Raw genomic sequence first — 10,733 nt, forward strand, 5'->3', positions numbered from 1 at the left:
CGGAGCCAGCTTGAGGGAGGGCACTATGGTTTGAATGTGAAACGCACCCCTCCAACAGGCTGGTGTGTGGAACACTTGTTCATGGTGTGGGGTGCTGTTTTAGTGCTTTTGGAACCTTTAGGAGGTAGGGCCTTGCTAGTGGGTCACTGGCAAGCCTTGATGTTTCCAGTCCCATATTCTGTCCCATCTCTGCTTCTTGGTCTGCTCAGATGTAGGCAAGTAGTTTCTTGCTACCACAACCCTGACCTCCTACCCTTGGTCCACAGGCCAAAACCAACCTTTCTTTTCTTATGTGGCTTCTTGCTAGATGTTTAGTTACAGTGGTGAAGAGTGGGTATTCACACCGGCCACACGCACAGGTATACTCAGACTCTGTCTTGAACATTCCTTGTAGGGCCAGAAAACCAAAACCAGCACAGTCTGCGTCAGAAGGGACAAGCGGATGTGAGCAATGGCTTGTTCAGTGGGTGCAGGCGAAGTCAGAGTTGTAGAAGTGGGACAGGAACGGGTCAGACTGGAGAGAAGAGGCCCAGCTCCCACCTGAAAAAGCTTATTCTTCGTTCAGAGTGGAAGGGAGGCCGAGGAGTCCTGTCAGACCTTGTCAGTACATGTATCTGTTTGTAAGTGTGTATACATGAGTATATGTGTATATGTGCACGTTTGCAAGTGCATGTATACATGAGTATATGTGTGTATGTGCACATGTTTGTAAGTGCGTGTATACATGAGTATATGTGTATATGTGCACATGTTTGTAATATATGTGTGTAATATATGTGTGTATGTGCACATGTTTGTAAGTGCATGTATACATGAATATATGTGTGCATGTGCACATGTTTGTAAGTGCATGTATACATGAGTATATGTGTGTATGTGCACATGTTTGTAAGTGCGTGTATCCATGAATATATGTGTATACGTGCACATGTTTGTAAGTACGTGTATACATGAGTATATGTGTGTATGTGCACATGTTTGTAAGTGCGTGTATACATGAATATATTTGTGTATGTGCACGTTTGTAAGTGCGTGTATACATGAGTATATGTGTATATGTGCACATGTTTGTAAGTGCGTGTATACATGAGTATATGTGTGTATGTGCACATGTTTGTAAGTGTGTGTATACATGAATATATTTGTGTATGTGCACGTTTGTAAGTGCGTGTATACATGAGTATATGTGTATATGTGCACATATTTGTAAGTGCGTGTATACATGAATATATGTGTATGTGCACATGTTTGTAATATATGTGTGTAATATGTGTGTATGTGCACATGTTCGTAAGTGCGTGTATACATGAATATATGTGTGCATGTGCACATGTTTGTAAGTGCGTGTATACATGAATATATGTGTATGTGTGCACATGTTTGTGCTTTCAGGAGTGATGTTGACTGCAATGACTGAAAGGGCTTGAAATGAGACTGTCACAGGAGAGAAATGAATAACAATGCTGCGAATGAGTCATCTCAGCGATGCTCAGCTCAGCCCTGCCGTCCGTACGCAGGAAGATCATGACAGAGAGAACAGTTTGCACCTTTATATAACAGCAGAAATAGCATGCGCTTTGTCTAGTTTGGACCTTCGAGAAGCAAAATCTTGAGCATTTCCTGTGAGCCTGGCTCTCTAGCAGGAAAAATCCCATTACCACCTCCAGGGCTGGCGTCTGGTGGGTAACACAGCACTCTACATGATAATTATGGGAGGCGTCCCTATTTTTCTACTGGGAAAACTTACGTAGGCCCAGTGTTATAGTGCCTGCCTATAATCCCAGCGATGGGAGGCTAAGGCAGGAGAATCATCAGTTCCAGCTCTGGATTACATAGCCAGATCCTGTTTAAGATACAGAAATAGAGCCATGTATGATGATGTTGATTAGCTAACCCCATCACTCAAGAAGCTGAGGAAGGATGGCAAATTTGAGGCTCGACCAGTCTGTCCTTCCTCCCAGATTCCAGACCAACTGTGCCTTCCTCCTAGAACCCCGGGTGAGCAGTCTACACTGACTACTGACTTCTGACCTGCCCATTCTCTTTCCAAGTTTCTACACTCCGTGTCAGGGAGTGGTTGTCCAGCCCAATGGCTCAAGGCTGTGGTGAGAGACAGATAGTAAGAAAGATGCCAGGGTAGCAGGTGTCCTTTGCATCAAAGGACCTGAAGCCCATCCTGCTGGCTCGCCCCATCATCACACAGTGAGACAGAGGTCAGCATCCTAAATGCCATGGATCTAAGCTGGGTGATGTGTGTACATCTCAGACCCCAGCACAGGACAGGCAGGGTCTTCCCTGAATCAGACTGGGTGCCCCACCCGGGGTCCATTCTTCTGGACAGCGATGGAATAAACCCAATCCTCTTTCCCAGAAGTTGGGCCGTGACCTCCACAGTGACCTGGAAAGGGGCAATTTTCCCGCTAGGTGTTTTGGGGGGACTGGATAGGTGAGGACCTGCTGTGGAAGCCATGGGACAGTTCTCTGCTTCTCAGTAAATTGGGTCATTAGTGAACCCTGATTGCTCTTCGAGCTGATGAGGGAGGGAGACTTGATCAGGGAAGGGGCAGGGAAATGGGAGGCAGTGGCGGGGAGGAGGCAGAAATCTTTAATAAATAAATTAATTAATTAAAAAAAGCTATTTGGCCGGGCGATGGTGGCGCACGCCTTTAATCCCAGCACTCGGGAGGCAGAGGCAGGCGGATCTCTGTGAGTTCGAGACCAGCCTGGTCTACAGAGCGAGTTCCAGGACAGGCTCCAAAGCCACAGAGAAACCCTGTCTCGAAAAACCAAAAAAATAAAAAAATAAAAAAAAATAAATAAAAAAATAAAAAAAACTATTTGGAAAGTAAGTCTCAAGCCCCTTCCCCACCCCCGGCTCCCATCCCCAGCCAGTGCCCTAGCCGCTGAGGTTTCTGGCCTTGTGCTGTCTGGTTTCTGTGGCCACAAACCCAATTTAATCCCAAAGGAAATTAAACTGAAAATCCTGGATTCCTATAATAGGCTTGACTTGATGCTTTTGAAAGCATAAAAACATTCTTTTCCCTCACCTCAGCAGTGCCCTTTACTCTCGGGAACACCTTGAACCTGGAGCAGAGCTGTAGGGCTATTTATAGCCCCGGCAGGCTGCACAGGCTTTGATGAGTGCCTGCACAGGGCTGGCTGGCTGGGCATGTGGACCTGGCTGTGGTATCACTTACCTCCTAATCCACAGTGGCTGCTCCCCAGGAGATGCCTTGCCGAAGGCTTAGTCCCTGAGGACCCCAGCTGGTGGGTTTGCAAAAGTCTGGGCCTGTAACGTGCCCTGGGCCTGGAGAAGGAAGCAGTTTGGATTTCTGTGTCTGTTTGTACCACCAAGGAGGTTTCACGGCTCATAACAGACTGTGTGCATAGGCAGGGTGATGACCTAGTGTGGGCCTTCTGAGCATGCACTGTAATTGCTCAGGGTATAACTCTGTAGGGGGCGGTATTGTATGTATGTATGTATGTGTATGCATGTATGTATGTATGCATTTAGAGACGTGGTCTCACTCTATAGCTCTGGGCGCTCTCAAATTTACAGAGATCTTGTTGAGCTGTCACACTGGGCTCAAGTGGGTTGGCCAGTGACTTTTAATGAAGAATTGTTCAGGTACCAGAGAGCAGCTGTGTTTGGTGGCAGAGGCAGAACAAGGATGATTGCTGTCAGCTTGAGGTCAGCCTGATCTATATATTGTTTCAGCCTATGAAGAGCTAGAGTGAGCAGGATCACGTCTCAGAGAGAATGAAGAAACACTAAGCTGATAAATACCAGAATGATAGGAAATCCTTTAATTTTTTTTTTAAAGAAAGCTGTTTTACTTTTTGGCTAAAATCAAGTGAAAAGCTGACCCTAAGAGGTGGTTGGAGAGTATATGGTCAGCAACCATCGGTAGCAAGAGTAAATGCTCCCAGGACTCTGTGTCTTAGTACTGCTGTGAAGAGACACCATGACCAAGGCAACTCTGTTCATCTGTCTGTCTGCTTGTTTGAGACAGGGCTTCTTTGTGTAGCCTTGGCCATCCTAGAACTAGTTCTATAGACCAGGTTGGCCTCAGACTCAGAGATCTGCCTGCCTCTGCCTCTCAAGTGCTGGGATTAATGGTGTGTGCCGCCACCACCTGGCTACCCAAGGCAACACTTATAAAAGAAAATATTTAATTGGGGGCTTGCTTACAGTTATTCTATGATCAGCATGCAAGGAAGCATACAGGCATGGTGTTAGGGCAATAGTTTAAAGCTTTATATCCTGGTCTGCAGAGAGAGAGACAGAGACAGAGACACAGAGAAAGAGGGGGACAGAGAGAGAGAGAGACTGGGCCTGGTGTTGGCTTTTAAAACCTCCAACAAGGCCACATCTCTTAATCCTTTCCACCAGAGACAGGGACTTCATTTAATTTTCCTCTAATGGTCAAAGAAAATGGCTTGTTAATAGATATGTCTGTTTCCAATCAGAAGACAGGAGGGCGGCTTCACGGTCCTGAAGAATGCAGGCTGTTCCATGCTACTCCAGAACCAGGACACAATGGGCTCACCAGGTGATTGATAGCTGGCAAACTAAGGAACTGCTCCCTTACCTCCATTACTGGTCAGGTACCAAGCACTCTGCTATGGTGTCACTTGTCTCTGTGGGTCTGCATGACCCACCAGAGATATCATCACAGCCCACCAAAGCTCCAACCTTAATCTGTCAGAAAGTTCTCTGTTCTGAAGCAAATGCTGCCTCCCCTTCTCCCCACCTCCGACCCTCTATTATAGATGTGTGTTTCCATTTTAAGAAGACAAATGAGCTGTTCAGATGGAGGGAAGATCTAACGGACTGTCTCCTACGAAGTTTCCGAGGCAGATCCAGGGCAGCAGCACACAGCAATGGTCATAAAAGAATGTTTATTAGCCTCGTATAGTGACTCATGCCTGTAACTCAGAACCCGGGAGGCAGTGGAAGAGGCAGGAGGATTGCCCAGTGAGATCTTGTCTCATGAAAAAGAGGGAAAGGAGGAGGTTCTGGGGAGATGTCTCAGGCATTAAGAGTGAATACTGCTTTTGCAAAGAACTGGAGTCCAGTCCCTGAACTCACATCAAGCTAATCACAATTGATTGGAACTCCAGGGAACACAACACCTTCTTCTGGACTCCATGGGCAACTGCACTTACATGTGTGTGTGCCTACAGCCCTGTTTCTGTTGAACAATATGTAGATTGGGACTTGAGGACAGTAAGAAAAAGGATACAGATAGAAGACAGTTGGATCTGGTGGCACACGCCTATCCCTCCAGCTCTACAGGAGGTTGCTTAGGACAGATCACAGCCCAAGACTGGCCCATGCTACAGGGTGAATCCAAGCTCAGCCAGAACAACTCAGTGAGGCCTTGTCTCAAAATAAGAAGCAGAAAAGGGTTCAGGACATAGCATGACCAGTGAAGTTCTTCCCTGGCATGCACCATGCCCCGAGTCTGATTCCTAGTAATGGATAGCCTGGAAGTGGTGGTGCATGCCTGAAATCCCAGCATGGATGAGATAGAGGCAGGAAGATCAGAAGTTCAATGCCATCTTTAGCTGCACAGTGAGTTTGAGGACCTGTTTTTTTTTTTTTTTTTTTTTTTTTTTTTTTTTTTTTTTTTTTTTTTTAAGTAAGCACACACACCATGAAACAAAAACAGTTGTGATTGATTCTTGGGGTGGATGCATTGATCTTGAGTGTTCTAGTATTCAAAGTAGACAGACAGAAAAGGAGTTTGCTTTGTCTGAGAGGTAGAAAGGAAGTCAGTCTAGTAGTCAGGAATGAAGATAAATGTCTTCTAAGGTCTCCACAAAAGGAATCGAGGGCCAAAAGTGATGGTTGCTTGTGAACTCTTTTTGGGGAGCCCAGGCTCCAAACCAAGTGTGGTTCAGCAAAGCAGCTCCATGAAGGCCTGGAACACCCTCCACAAGGGAGCATCAGCTTTCCAGAGGATTGGTTAGGGCTCGAGGAAAACTGTAGAATTCGGAAAGCCCACAGCAGCAGAGCAGTGAGTGTTTGTCAGCGATCCCTGAAAATTATTCCCTGGCTCCTGGGAGATCTAGAGGCTCAACATTCTGGGGATGGTGGGGCATAGGAGCTGGGGTGTGCATAGACTGAGATGTGGGCAGTAAGTAGGCAGTGGGCTCGTCATCCTCTCATGGAAAGGGTGAAGCCTCCTGGAGAGATGACAGCTCAAATCTGTTCAGTGGCAGGTGGGTGGAGTGACTTCCTCAGGTGTGCAGGGAAGCAGTCAGCTTCCTCCAACAGAGAGTCACAGCCACCTTCCAGGCTGCGCCCCAGGCCCAGAAGTAGTTGCCAACAAAAAGAAACTCAACAGCATTTTTGAGGACTTTTTGTTTAATTTGCTTTGTTTTGACATTTTTTTGTCTTATTGATCTTTTGCTTGTCTCTTTTGGTTTTTATTTTTCTGTTTTTGAGGGTTTTTTATTTTATGTGTTCCTGTTTTTGTTTGTTTCTTTTTTTTTTTGAGAGAACATGATCAAAATATGCTGTGTGGGGGCTGGAGAGATGGCTCAGCGGTTAAGAGCATTGCCTGCTCTTCCAAAGGTCCTGAGTTCAATTCCCAGCAACCACATGGTGGCTCACAACCATCTGTAATGAGGTCTGGTGCCCTCTCCTGGCCTGCAGGAACACACACAGACAGAATATTGTATACTTAATAAATAAATAAATAAATAAATAAATAAATAAATAAATATTTAAAAAAAATATGCTGTGTGAAAACAATTTTCAAAAAACAAAAAAGGTTTTCAGTTAAAAATAATAAAGGAGGGTTGGAGAGATGGCTCAGTGGTTAAGAGCACTGTCTGCTCTTCCAGAGGTCCTGAGTTCAATTCCCAGCAACCACATGGTGGTTCACAACCATCTGTAGTGAGATCTGGCGCCCTCCTCTGGTATGTGAGCATACATGGAGGCAGAATGTTGTATACATAATAAATAAATAATTCTTTAACAAAAAAAAAATAAAGGAAAAAAAATAAAGACATGCAAGGAAGCAGGAGTCCAATGCTAAGCACCATCGCCAGTACCATCAGCATCAATACTAGTACCAGTGTTAGCAGTTGATTTAACATCAGCATCAGTATCCTCAGCATCAGTACCAGCATCATCACTTCCATCATCCTCGTCCTCATCCTCATCCTCATCCTCCTCCAGCAGCAGCAGCAGCAGCAGCAGCAACAGTCTACATTATAGACAAAAGCAGTGAAACTCAATCTGGGCACATTCTCAAAGCAGGTGTTTCCAGTGCAGCCAAATGAGGCAGCACATAGAATTTTGTGTTCTGATAAATTGCCATGGTAATCACACTGTTCTTCTTCATTTGACAACTTATTATCTAGCAGTCAAAGTAATTGGGGAAATTTTATTTCTTTGTTACATGGTTCTAAGAGTGGAAATATCAGGGAAAGAGATGGATGGAGACAGGGGCATCATGCTTCAAGACTCGGAAGAGAAAGAGGCAAAGAGAGGTAGAGATGGAGAGGAAGAGAAAAAGAGGGGGGAGGGCTGAGGGAAGGGAGGGCAGGCACAAGGGAGGGAGGAGGCAGAGCAGATAGCAAGAAAGGAAGTGAAAAAGTGGAAGACAGGATCATGACCGCTGCTAAAAGGAAAAGATTGGAGGGTGTGGGAAGGCAGAAGCTTAGGGCATCAGTGCCAACCGAGAGGCTTCTCAGGCGAGAAGCAGCTGGGCCAGAGTCTAATCAGGGTCTACAGTTGGCAGGTTCCACAGAGAACATCGCTGTCTTTCCTCGGTGAGTTAAGGTTGCAGGCAGTTTCCCTTGGAGCCTCAGAAGCCCCTACAGGGAGCAGCTGCCCTTCAGTGTAGAGACAGCATGCAGACACTGTCCTCTGAGCTATGGCTCGTGCACGTCCAGGGGTCCAGGTCATCTATTGGAGGGGGAACATTTTCAGTCTGACTCACGCTTCAATTTCACAGCACATCCTTGATTTTTCCTGGAGAAAGAAGGGTACGGCCACCAGGACAACTGAGAGCAACAGACACTGTTCTGAGCTTCACTTTCCATGGGATGCTCTCACTGTGTCTGCTGTAGACGGCCAAGAAGGGGTCAGTGAATCCTTGCTGAACTGTCATCGAGGACTTAATTCATTTATTATTTTATGTGTATGAATAATAAATAATGAGTGTTTTGTCTGCGTGTATATATGTGCTGTACATGCATGCCTGGAGCTTGAGGTCAGGAGAGGGTGTTGGGTCCCCAGAGACTGGAGTCACAGTTATGGGCTGCAGGGTGCTAGGAATCTAACCCTGGGGCCTCTGTTAAAGCAACAAGTATTTTTAATTGCTGAGCTAACTCTGTAGCCCCAAGGACTTGTTTTAAGGATCTTTGCTCTGACTCAGCTGCCTGAGTCAATGTGAGGCTCTGCCAACTCCTTTCTGGACCTCAGTGATAGGGACTAGGGGACCCTGAGAGTACAATAGCTCAGCTGGGCCCAACCTGGCTGCAAACCCTCCCTTTGGATCTGTAGGACCGCCGGGCGGTGGTGGCGCACGCCTTTAATCCCAGCACTCGGGAGGCAGAGGCAGGCGGATCTCTGTGAGTTCGAGGCCAGCCTGGTCTACAAGAGCTAGTTCCAGGACAGGAACCAAAAGCTACGGAGAAACCCTGTCTCGAAAAATCAAAAAAAAAAAAAATTGGATCTGTAGGACCAAGAAAGCTTGGTGCTGGTGGACTATGTCCCAACTTGGCTCATCAGCCCCAACCCAGGAGATAATGGAGAAATGGCGGTAGGGTTGGTGATGGGACATTGTCCTGTAGATAGGATTGCCCTGTAAGCGTGTTAAGGAAGTCCATTTACACAGAGTGAAGAGCAAAGCCCTTGGCAAGGAAGCACAGCTCAAGACAAGAAGAGAGTCACAATGACATTGACTAAAATCCTGGGTTGACCTCTGTCTGAACCAGAAAGCATTTGTTTGGAATATGAGGTCCCCCAAGGGCCCATGTTTTGAAGGCTTAGGCTGCCATATGGCAGTGTTCAGAGATGGAGCTCTGGGAGGTGAGTGGATCCCATGCACACTGGGTTTATTCACAGATGGATTCACACATAGTTTTATGATGGAAACGGGGAGACATAGTGTGATTGGAGGAGGTTGGTCACTGGTGGTGTGGCCTTAAACAGGGTATTCTGTTCCTTCTTGCTTCCTCCTTGTGTGTGGTCTACCATGTGGTGAACAGCTTCACTGTGCCACGCACTTTCACAGGGGTGGCCTGCCTTGCCACGCATCCAGAAACAATGGAGCCAACCACCCACAGACGGAAACTTCTGAACCCGTGGGCTGAGAGAAATGCTCCTTCTCTTGCATTGATATTCTCTTTCTCTCCCCCCCCCATCTCTATTTTGTGGTGACAGGGTGGCTCAGTAGTTAAGAGCTGCTCTTCTAGATGCTTCAGCATCTCTTCCTACACAATCTCTTGTTGCTCCAGTTGCTGGGGACCCATTGTCTACTTCTGGACTCTGCAGGCACCAGACATCCATGTGTGCAAATTCACAGATATCCATCTGCCTCTGTCCCCCAAGTGCTGGGATCAAAGGTGTGTGCCACTACACCTGGTTTTAGAATTTTTTTAATTAAAAAAATTGTATGAGGACTGGGGATGCAATTTGGGTGGTGAGGTGCTTGCCTAGCATGTATGAGGCCACAGGATTGATGTACATGTGGTGTGCATGCCTGTAATCCTAGCACATAGGAGACAGGATTGCCCACCAGTTTGAGGCCAGCCTTGTCTACACAGTGAGTCCCAGATCAGGAACTGTTCCAAAAACTAAAGCAATTCAGAAAATAATGAAATTTCTTTTGTTGTTGTTAATACTTTGAGATCTTACTAAGTAGCTCAGGCTGGGTTCAAATTCATGGGCCTCTGCTTCCCATGTGCTGAGAGAAATACATCTTAAGGATGGAAAATAAACACAGTAAGATTATGATTCTGATTTTTGTTTATATAAACATTGGTACTAACCCTTAAGGATCCTCTTGTGAGAGTGCAGGCACGTTTGTTGCATGCTGTGACACTCAGCCACTGGTTCCCCGGCAGCGTGCAGTCCTCTTCCGTGTGTCAGTCTGGTAGAGTTGGGACGGGATTTTTCTCCCTTGAATCTTCACATGGGGACTTATTTGGACTTCAGAATGTGGGAGATCATGCGTTTGATTTTTTAGAGGCCAGTCTAGCCTCTACACATGGCAAATGCAGCCAAATTTCTCCGGACCAGCCCAGCCCCCTCCACAGAATGCTAGACTGCAGGGTCTGCCCAGCTCAGCTTTATGTTGCCATCCAAAGAAGCCATATCGAGTGCTTTAAATCATTTTGTTGTCATTATTCACTTTCTTTTTCAGTGATGGAACTCAAGGCCCTGTGCACAACAGGCAAGGGCTCTACCATGATACTTCATCCCTGGCCCTAGTTCTTTTTTTAAAAAGACGAGTCCTCAGGCCTCTGTATGTGACTCAGACTGGCTTGAAGCTCACTGTCTTCTTGCCTCTGTCTCCCCCCAACTCTAGAGATCTGGGTTATAGGCAGGCACCACAGGTGACCCAATCCATTAATTTTGCAATCAGGAAGCAAAAGCTGAGACACTTTAACCCTACTCCGATGTCTTGTCATCTCTTCCACACTATTCAAAAATTATTTGCCTAGTTTTGGAGACAAGGTCTTCTACAGCCTCTGAGACTGTCAGGTGC

The sequence above is a fragment of the Microtus oregoni genome, unplaced genomic scaffold (genome assembly GCF_018167655.1).
Source record: "Microtus oregoni isolate MIOR12 unplaced genomic scaffold, Mior012 000004F_ref0000308, whole genome shotgun sequence".
Classification (NCBI taxonomy): domain Eukaryota; kingdom Metazoa; phylum Chordata; class Mammalia; order Rodentia; family Cricetidae; genus Microtus; species Microtus oregoni.